Below are 10,659 nucleotides of genomic sequence, written 5' to 3'. Positions count from 1 at the left end.
CAACAAATGCAACAAGATAAAGCTCACGGGTTCAAGCACCAATGATTGCATCAAGACGATGGAGTTTTAATTGTCAAAATTTCCAAACTAAAACAGTATACTGCAGAAAAACAGCAACAAGCTTACAGTAGAAATGAAAAGCCTAACCTAGGCCTCAATTTCCAATTTTGTATAAAGAGCAACATTTACGTTGATCAATTTGTTTTTCGTCAACTAAACACCGAAAAAGGAGGAAAATATGTTTCGAAAACCAATTACCGAAAAATGAGGAAAATATGTTTCGAAAATCCAATTAGAGTGAAACATACAGATTATAGATCCTTATCATTTGTACCACTCCAAATCAAATGCAGCAATCTGATCATGGAGATGTATTCATTTCAACCAATTTCAGTTCTCATAGTGAACAAAGAAGATATTCAATACAGTCAAGCACATCATGCACAGAAATAGAGGTGTGAATAATTAGAGCGTTAGATGAACATAAACCGAGTATGAACACCTTAAAAATAAACAAACGAATACAGACACAACCTTATTCGTTTAAACTTTGTTCATTTACACCCCTACAGCCAGCAGGTCTGTTCTGTCTCCTTTCTCCTGGTGCTTTCAGTTCCACGCATTTTGTTCCAAGGGCAGCCAAAGGCTCTACTAAATTTCTGCAATTTTCTCAACCACCAGGATTACACAATCAATTTAAGAGGCTCAGGATTCTTATCCTGCTTATGTCTGCTTCTAGAGAAATAATCATATGTAATGTACATGAGAAATTCTAATAGAAGGCTTTTCCCCGATGTTGCTGCAAAAAATTCAACATCTTCACGTATGCTACGGTATGCTTGGTCGATGATTTTATACGAAACCTCATCGAATTCAAAGGAGATCTCACTAAGCTTCAGACACCACATGAGTGCTCTTTTAGGCATCCCCTGCTTGCAAAAATGGGACAATAATACATTAGTAGTAATTACATTTGGAATAAAGGCCATCTTAAGCAATTTCGCAGTTACGATCATAGCACGATCCAGTCTGTCTTTACAAACGCCATTCATCATAGTGTTGTATGTCACGGTGTTCGGAACAACACCTGCTGACAGAAGTTGATCCAGTATCATCACAGCTCGATTCATTTTTCGACTAGTACAGAAACCGTGAATTCGTATATTATAGGTCGTGATGTCTGGTTCCCACCCATTAACATACATGCTGTCCATAAACCGATCGACTTTAACCATGTCGAATGCTTCACAATAGCCACTAATCAGTGTGTTGTACGTTACGATATCCGGGACCAAACCTTCACGATGAATGTCCATAAATGCATCGAATGCTGATTTCATCCTGGCATGTTTACAAAATCCATTAATGATGATATTGAAGGTAAAAATGTCGGGAATGAGACCCTTTTGCCTCATCTCTCGACCCAACTTCAGTGCTTCGTTTATCCTTCGATGGTTACAGAACCCAGCAATCAAGGAGTTATATACATAATTATTTGGCATTAATCCTTTGTTTGACATTTCAAGGAACAAATCATATGCCTCCTCGATTAGACCATCTTTCGAAAGTCCATTGATAAAGGCCGAGAATGCAACAGCATCAGGGGATATCCCCCGATGTAGCATTTCGTTCCATATATCTTGAGCCCCTGCTAAATCTCCCTTCCTGAAGTAACCATCCAAAAGCACAGTAAAAGCCACTCTATTAATCGGAAAACCCTTATGCATCATCTTATACAAGATCTCCCTCGCTTCCGGCAGCCTCCCGTTCCTGGATAAACCCATGAGCAAAGAACTACATGTTGAAGACGATGGAGTCAGGCTGAATTTCATCATAAATTTAAAGACTCGATAGGCATCCTCTTCTAAGCCTGCTCGGCTATATGCAGCAATGATAGAGTTAAAAGCAACAATACTCGGCTTCATCCCTCTCTCCAGCATCTTTTCTAAAATTTCCATGGCTTCATCCACAAGTCCTCCCCAACATAATCCTGCAACTGAAATATCACACAACGAATGATCCAGAAGAGAATCAGGATCCAATAACTCTCTCAGCAACCTATCTCCGTCCTCTTTCCGTCCATACTTGAAATGCCCTGCAACCAAAATATTAAAAGTTATGGCATCGGGAATTATACCCTTGGATTTCATTTCTTCAAATACCATCTTTGCCTGACCAACATTCCTTGCCTTAACATACCCATTTATTAAGGTATTGTAGATTGCAACATTAGGTGAAACACCAATCTCTTGAATCTCATTAACAACCTTCCTTGCCTCCACCACATTTCCCTCTGAACACAAGGCATTAACGATTATATTAAACGTATATATGCTCGGCTTACAACCCCTCTCGATCATCAATTGTACCCAATTAAGTGCATTCGAAGTCCATCCACGAATGCAATTGGCATTTATTAGAATATTATACGAACATGCATCCGGATTACACTTGCACTTCCCCATCACATTAAGCAAACTCTCGGCCGTCCTGAGATGACCATTTCTGCAAAAACCATGAATCATGGCATTGAAAGTATAATTGGAGGGGCAAGGTCCTTCACGGATCATATCCCTAAACAGCTTCCACACACTACCATAGTCACCAACTCTTAGCAAAGACTTGAAAGGATCGTCATTGCAGAAGAGCTCGGCACCGCACCCACCTCCCTCATCCTGCTCAAAATGAGCAATGCCCGTGAACCCATGCCTGCAATCAGAAAAGCTCGCATAAGCGTATCGAGAACCGAGAAATCCGACTCGTATTTACGGTGACCTTCCCACATGAAATTCACCAAATCCTCACTCCTAGTTTCTCCAATTCTACAGATTAACCAGGAAACCACATCTTGAGCAAGATACCTGAGGTTCTGAGCCGCTAAAATATGAGCAACTGTGCAAGAATATCTGATAGCATCCTCGGAATCACCCCTAAACGCAAACCTAAAGAACGCAAATGCGGTCTCCCTGGATCCTAAAAGGTTCATGATTCTGACTAGAACATTTGGGCAGAACTTGTAAGAAAAAACCCTCAATAACTGCCCATGTCGCAACTTGATAAGCTTTGACAGGCCGACAGTTATTCTACGGCGTTCATTCAAATTAATGAAGTTGAAAGAGTTGATAGCAGCCGCTTTATTAGATTTACAAAAAGGGGAAAACTGATTCAAGTAATCGAAGCCTTCAGAAGAAGAAGAAGAATGCCGAGCTTGGAGGTTTAGGGCGAGATTGAATAAAATTAGGGTTTGCAAGGGGTGAGTAGAATGAAACCTTCGTATTGGTAAAGAATTGAGATAGATTTGGGAGTGATGCACCTGAAAAGTAATGACTCGTGATTTAGCAGACATGCAGAAAAAAAATGCAAACTTCAACCAGCAATCCCCAAAGCTTCAGAGCAGGCAACAATCTTCAACCAGCCATCCGATCCATAGCTAAAGATTTAGGGTTTAAATAGATTTTTTCTACCCTAAGTTTATAGACAAATATTTATCATTTTCATGTCTTATTTTTTTATGCATTATTTAATCTAAATCTCTAGGAGTTAAATGTTTTATTTTAAATTTTAGGGTCAATTACAAATTTGGTAACTTAACTTTACTCAATTTTATTTTACGAATTGTACTTTAAATCTTTTTAATTTCCTCACTTAATAAATTGAATTTTTTTTGTCACCCCTTAAATAGTTAATGACTTTAAAATGAATTGTTATATAGATAAAAAACGATGTCGTTTTAGTAAAAAAAAATTAATTAACGTCGTTAACTATATAATGACAAAGTGACAAAATAGGAGGGAGAGTCAAGTTTAGTGATAAAAAAACTCAATATATTAAATTTAGTGAGAAAATTGAAAACTTTTAAAGTTTAGTGAGCATGATAGAAGAGAGCGTAAAATTCAATGATAAAATTTGTAATTTACCCTAAATTTTAAGTTTTAGAATTAAAAATTGAATGTTGTTCTTCAAAGTTATTCTTAATCTCAATATATTTGTTAAGTTATTATTTTATTTTAATTATTAAATTTAATAAGGTATTTATGTATTTTCTTTACAAATTTATAAAATTTTCATATTTAAATCAACAGGATTAATATAAGGGTAAACTATAAAAATGACCATATTAATATAGGTTGGGTCGCCAAATGACCACCATTTTTAAATTTACGTCAATATGACCACTGAACTATTTAAATAATTTTAATATAGTCACATGTGGTTAACACTTAACGGAAATATCTATGTGGGAATTAACAAAATTGGTATAATTAGGGCACAAGTCTTTGTAAAGTTACGTATTCGCGACATTGAAACCCTAGTTTGTTTTCTTCCATTTTGGTCACTACTTGTGTATGATTTGCTTCCTTGGATTTTTAATGCAAATTGATCTTGATTTTGTTTTTAATTTGTCTAATGAATTAATTTGAGCATTAACTTTAAAATCTTTTGTTCTAGTCATGTATTAAATTTATAGATTAAATCTCTTAGATTTTAGAATTAATCAATTTGATCACCAATATTAACTTTAATTCTTAATTTTTTAATTAGGTCCTAGTTTTAATTTAATTTAATAAATTTCAATCGAATCAAAATTTGACATATGCCACCTTTTGAATTGAAGTGAAAATAAATAAATATGAGTTTTTACACCCAAAGGTATCCAACTTGGGTCCCAAGGGTAACCTACGTATACCTTAACTATCGAACTAATTGGCACACTTGTTATTGAGATAATATATATGTTATATAACTATTAAAATACAAACTAAATAATACAAACTATTAAAATACAAATGTTACAATTCAAACAATTAAATAATAAAAACATTAAGAAAAATAAATAAAAAATAAAAAAGTCCATAATTAATTACATTTGTTGCTAAACAAAGAAAATTAAATAAGAACATTACAAACTAAATAAGTATATCGATGTTTGCGTCTTGAATGTGTTCCATAGAGCGATGGTTATCTATTTCGATGAGGGTTTCTTCGTAGAACTTGCTATTCCCCTCACTCTCATCATCATCAGTAACAACAATAATAGCTACATTTTGTTGATGAGGACGGATAACAATGTAACACCTCCATAGAATAAATACCCTAGAGGTGTATGACTAACTATCCCACCACTCATAGAGAACTGTGAAAACTACGAAAAGATCGACATCGATGATTGCGATCCATACTGAGTCGGAGGTGTCTGTGTCTGTGGTGAAGCATCACCCGCCAAATAAACAACCTATGAAACCTACGCTGGATCCATAAGCATGGCAGTATAATATCGTCAAGAGGTGTCATAAAACCCTGCGATGATGGCATCTTAACCGACTATGGTGGCATTTGAACCTACTGTGGTTACATCTAAAACGACTGCGGTGTATCTGAAACGGTTGTGGTTCCATTTGAATCGACGGTGTATCAATGTATAATGACGGGCTAGGAATATAAACTGGTGTAGACGGTGGATGTTGTGATAGTTTAGGTGTTGCCGTTGAGGACGAGCCGAAAGCTCCTGATCTCCGTTCACGAGTCGGGGGATGATGATGTTGTGACGGTGGATATTTTTCTCAGCGTCGATCAATGCTCATGCCTCATGCTTCCTCGAAAAGTATGAATGACTTCCCGTTCATGTTGAACCACTGATAATAGTCAACCGCAACCGAATAATAATCCATATAAATCGGCTCCCTAGGGGGAATGTGTCTACGTCGATCTTCCCATATCATTATCCACTCATTTTGCTTCATCATCTAGTTGACATCCTTTTTTGCCTCGTCTATCGACGTTATGCATATTGTCGAGATTCCTAGATGCTTCAGGAATATATTGTACGAAACCAAATTGGCGAAGCATGCGATCAATAGGATGTCACTCGACAATAACATAACATATTAGAGGGATTACTGCCATCCATATATCTAATGAGCCACTCAAGTGAGGTGGGATGCAAATCCTCATTTCTTCAGTGGAATAAGGAGCCCATTGAAACTAATATGTAACACCCCAATCTGTACCCGACCCGGATACGAGTTCGAGATGTCACATTAACTTTTAAAAACGATATTCTCACAAAATATCAAAACATTTGAACTCACTTTAAGAAAATACAACAATATTCTATTAAATTATGTTTCAATATAAAAATTCAAGTCAAAAACGTATTTATGAACAATATTATACGGTATGAACAATACCGTGAACAGTACCAAATGTTAAAAAATTTTCCAGATTACTTCAGGGGTATCGATACCCCTGCTACAGGTACCGATACCTTGCTACAGTAACTTTTGACAAAACATATAAAGCTCACAAAATACTTAAACTTCCATAATTATACATTTACCATATACATAAATATGTTTAAAACATTACAAAACTCGATCAGAGCATATCGGATTCAAATCTTTTATATTACATGCAAACTAAATTCTATGTAACAAAATACATGTAATTCAACTACATTTCTGATCTGATCTTCGGTAAGGAGAACTGACATGCCTTGTTCCTCTTTACTTCTTTTTTTCGCTTTCCAAACCTACGTGTGAAACAATGACACGCTAAGTCGATGACTTAGTGAGGCATATAAAACATAATTATATGCTAACTGTAACTTCTTCAATGCATGAACATTTGATACTACTTTATCATACCAAAACATATATTCTTCTCTGTAACATATACATACATGCACATATCATGTAACATAAAATCATTCACATGTTTATCATTTCTCATTTTAACATCATTAATTTCTTTTTATACCATATCAGCATATAATATAAACTCTAAATCACACTAATGCATAAACGATTTCCAATCTCATATCACAAATACTTTTCACTTAGGAATACACACAGTATCACATATAAATCTTATAAATACCTTTGGTATCTTTTATAGGCCCATGCACATTATTGAGAACTCAAGGTATTATAGTACATTGAGGTTGTGCACTATTATTGTCACCACATCTCGTATAAGTCCCACTGAGTGGCTTATGAAATTTGTCCCGAATGACCTATGTAATTGTCCATATGTTCCGAAGAACATAGGTAAACTATAACTGTCCATATGTCCCAAAATACATATATAAACCCTCGACCCCTGGTATGCCAACTATACCACTAGCTCTTATATCATATAACATGGGCATTATCATTTATACATTTTATATCACTTGTTCTTTCTCTTCTGTCACATACCACATGTATGTATAACCGTATATCTCATATCATATTACATGTATCACAAGTGCATGTATTCACGTAATTTACTTTCATGTAATTCATGTCACTTTTCATATGATTTCATATTCGTATGTCACATAGCTCGTATCACTTTGCATAGTTTCACATAAACATATATATCATATCTTGTTCACATATATTTCCCATATAACTCATATCATTTGATTCATGTCTTATTCTTATATCATCATATATATATCATCTATGTTTATTCACTTAATCTCATATCACTTATCTCATGTCAAACATAGCTCATATATAATGATGCATATAACATGTAATCATGTAGGTCATGTCACATAAGAATCACAAATCAATTAACATTTTAGGAGTCACTTCTTACCATAGTAACTCCGTCACTGGCTCATCGCAAGCCAATGTTTGTTCAATATCATAAGTACAATTAAAATTGCACTAACCTTAGCCTTGCTTTGATTCGATCCTAATTCTTTGATTGTTCTGGAACTTGTTTAGGTTTAATATCTACATAAACATAATTTCCGAGACGATTATCATAAGCATAAATATTATAACTTGATGTTAATAACTTAAGCTAGTTTAATTAACCAAAATTCCATTTTTCCTTTAGGGGATATCAGTACCTTCCCCTAGGGTATCGATACCCCTATTGAAATCTGTAAATTTTTCCCCAGAAATCACTGTTCAAATACGAAAATTCACTATTTTCATCTTCCATACTTCATGTTTCATTCCCTTTCATATTATTAACTCAAATACACATACTTAAACCAATTTATATTCATTTATCTCATCTTAAACCTCAAAATCTTCTCCTCCTTATGAACTTCAAGAATCATACCCAATTTTCAACATGTTTCAAATCAAATTCTAACACTTAATACTTCTTAATTAAGCTGATGACAAGTCAAATTTAACTTCAAATTCAACTTATCAACTCTATTTCAAGATTTCACTCAAGCACTCCAAATCTTTAATCTTCCCTAACTCCTTTATCTTTTGATTTTAAGATAACTTAAGCTTTCCTTAAACTTAGTTATCATCTAATGATCAAATCCCAAACTTTAAATCAATAAAATAGAAAACTCACCTTTGCTCTAGGTTGACACACGGGAAGAAGAAGAAGGCAAGAGGAAGAAGATAACTCTCTCCCCCACGTGATTCATTCATATAAAAGGGGAAAATATATATTTCTTGTCAAATGACCATTTTGCCCTTTAATTCATTTGATAATTACTAACAACTTTCAGGAAACATTTCCAAATAAATCATTGAACTATTCAACTTGCCCTTTAATTCCTTTGATAATTACTAACAACTTTCAGGAAATATTTTTAAATAAATCATTAAACTATTCAACTATTTTACTTTAATCACCAAATTCTAAAATTTTACAATTTGGTCACTAACCCGATATTGAGGATGTTACATAATATATATATATATATAATTCTTATCAACATAATATTCTAATTATATAACGATAATTAAAGGTAAATAATAAAATTTAAATACATACATCTGTACCAGCCTTTTGATCAATAAGTAGCCGAATTTCTTCCAATTCATATGGTATATCACGTTGATTTTTCCTTATACATGATTACATATTCAATGCAAAAAAACATTTCATTATATACTCAAAAAAATTATTTATATATGAACTTAACATTCAAATTACCTCAACAATAACGAGAAGATTAACGAGTTATTCATGACCAGACTTATTTATATATGAACTCAATATTGAAATTATATATATATATATATATGTTTTAGTTTCACGACCGAACATAAAAATATTTTGTGATACCATGCCCATGATTGAAGAAGAATGAGACATCCACCAATAGCACTTTTTCGATAATCAGTTGGCCGACACATTTTTCTATACAGAGATGCCAAAATTGCGGAGCCCCAACTGAATGAGCTGGCAACTCGAAAATCTTTGAGGTGACGCAACCACATACAATGAAATTGGTTGCAAGATTTATCGGGCATCAAGATCCCTTCTATAAGTTATAATGTGCAAGCCCGAACAAATATTTTAGCATGTTCCTTGGAACATATTTCCCTTAATTGTTGAAAATTTGTAGCCAATCATGATAACGATATTCGACTCGACCACTGTTAAAATTAGGCGGGATACCTCAAAGATAATTGTAACATCCCAAACTATGGGTTAGTGACCAAATTGTAAAGTTTCAGAATTTGGTGACTAAAGTAGAAGAATGGATTAGTTCAGTGATTTATTTGGAAGTATTTCCTAAAAGTTGTTATTAATTATTAAAGGAACTAAAGGGTAAAATGGTCATTTGATCATTTAAGGAATTAAAAGAAATGTGATAGTGGGAATATATATATTTTACACGTGGGAAATGAGGGAAACAATGTTTCCAGAATTCTCTTATACTCCTTTCTTCTTTGTGCGTGAAGCTCTAGCTCAAAGGTGAGTTTCTTAATTAGTTGGTTATTTGTTGAATTAAAAGTTGGGTTATGATTCTTAGGTGATACTTAAGCTTAAGGAAAGCTTAAGTTATCTTAAAATCAAAAGATAAATGAGTTAGGGAAGATTTAAGATTTGGAGTTCTTGAGTGAATTTCCAGAATTGAGTTGATAAGTTGAATTTGAAGCTAAATTTGACTTGTCATCAGCCTAATTAAGAAGTATTAAGTGTTAGAATTGGATTTGAAACATGTGGAAAATAGGGTATGATTCTTGAAATTCCTAAAGAGGAGAGGATATTAAGGTTAAAGATGAGATAAATGAATATTAATGAGTTTAAGTATGTATATGAAAGTTAGGAATATAAAAGGGGTTGAAATATGAAGGATTTAATCCAAAAAGAATGAATTTTCGGGTTCAAAAAGAGGTTCTGGGCAGAGTGCATCGATGCATATTCATAGTGCACCGATGCATCAATATTAAAACCCAGAAATTTGTTTGAAGGTGTATCGATGCATTGGTAGTGCATCGATGCACTCTTTTGAAATAAATACATCGAATGCAATTCGTGCATCGATGCATAAGTAGTGCATCGATGCATCTCATTAATAAGGAAATATCAAATGTATTTTATGCACCGATGCATCAGTAGTGCATCGATGCATACCTTCATTAAAAGATGAAATTGCCTTTTCTCTTAGTCTAAAGAGTGAACCATTAGAGTATATTAGTTATAATACTAATATAGATCTATGTATGATGATGTAGATATAGAACGTGATCCCGTTCCGGATCAATTGAAGGATTATAATCGAATCAAAACAAAGCTAAGGTGAGTGCACATTCTCTAGTATATGAGGTTCAAGGGAAAATAAGACTTGTGATAAGTCTATTTCCAATAGTGAAAAACATGAATTCATAGAAGTATGTATTTGTTATGATTATATGTGTGCATGAGTATATGTGTTATTGATATGAATATGGTAAGTAAAAG

The 10,659-nt window shown here is 33.8% G+C and overlaps 1 pseudogene; it reads right to left on the bottom strand.

Moving 5' to 3' along the window:
* Nucleotides 1-483: 483 nt before the first annotated feature.
* LOC120204888 lies at nt 484-3,430 on the bottom strand (annotated as a pseudogene).
* Between the last annotated feature and the right edge of the window lie 7,229 nt (nt 3,431-10,659).

This window comes from Hibiscus syriacus, unplaced genomic scaffold (genome assembly GCF_006381635.1).
Source record: "Hibiscus syriacus cultivar Baekdansim isolate YM2019G1 unplaced genomic scaffold, ASM638163v2 tig00011718_pilon, whole genome shotgun sequence".
Taxonomy (NCBI): Eukaryota; Viridiplantae; Streptophyta; class Magnoliopsida; order Malvales; family Malvaceae; genus Hibiscus; species Hibiscus syriacus.
The sequence above is the reverse complement of the archived record's forward strand: the minus strand, read 5'-3'. Positions and strand labels throughout refer to the sequence as shown.